Here is an 819-nt window from a genome sequence, read left to right as displayed (position 1 = left end):
TGTCTGATTAGCTCCTCAGTGTCATCGGAGAGAGGGACTGCAGGCTAAACTCTTTCCAGAGAGTTCTGTAGCACTTTCCTACCCATACAACCCAAGCAGCCCGACGTGTAGATTTGGGTATAAATCTGTCCTGAGCACTGAAGTACCCTCATGACGCAAATGCTGGCCATAGCGCAGCCTACATTTCTGGGTTTCTACTGAGCTGGATGTGTGGTTTCCAGCATGCCCAGGCACAGGGATGTCTGTGCAAGCACAGGAACGTTCCTGTACAAGGGAGGAAGGACCAGGTCTGGGAAGCTACAGGCTCTCACAGCTCAGAAAGGGGTGAGTCTGATGAAAACCTCAGGGGAGCAGTCCACTGTCCCTTTCTGGCTCCTCACTCATTAAGAGACCGTGGTCACATTCCACCTCCCTGGGCCTCAGTCTCTCCAGCTAAAAACTGGAGATCGTCATACTTGGTACATCCCTCCCTCTGTCCCCCACCACCCCTATCCCCGCCCCCCCTCCCCCCCGCCGTGCTTTGCTGGGGAATGTTTGTGGAGCACATGGAGTTCCTCTGATAGAAGATGTTCCCTGAGTGCAAAGCATTCTTGTCCCATGTTACATCCTGTGGCTCTCTAGAGGAGTGTGCCCGTCCTGCTGGAGAGCAGGATGTCTCTTCAGTGTAGGCCTGGGAGGAGCAAGGGACCCAGAGGCAGGAGAGGACGGGAAGTTGCTGGTGTGCGGAGGTGGAGCAGCTCTGTGAGCCTGGGTGACGCGTGAGGCACAAGGCGCGAGCCAGCCAGGCTGGGGTGGAGCTGTGAAGCCCACATACACACG

Source organism: Mustela erminea, chromosome 15, assembly GCF_009829155.1.
Source record: "Mustela erminea isolate mMusErm1 chromosome 15, mMusErm1.Pri, whole genome shotgun sequence".
Classification (NCBI taxonomy): domain Eukaryota; kingdom Metazoa; phylum Chordata; class Mammalia; order Carnivora; family Mustelidae; genus Mustela; species Mustela erminea.
The sequence above is the reverse complement of the archived record's forward strand: the minus strand, read 5'-3'. Positions refer to the sequence as shown.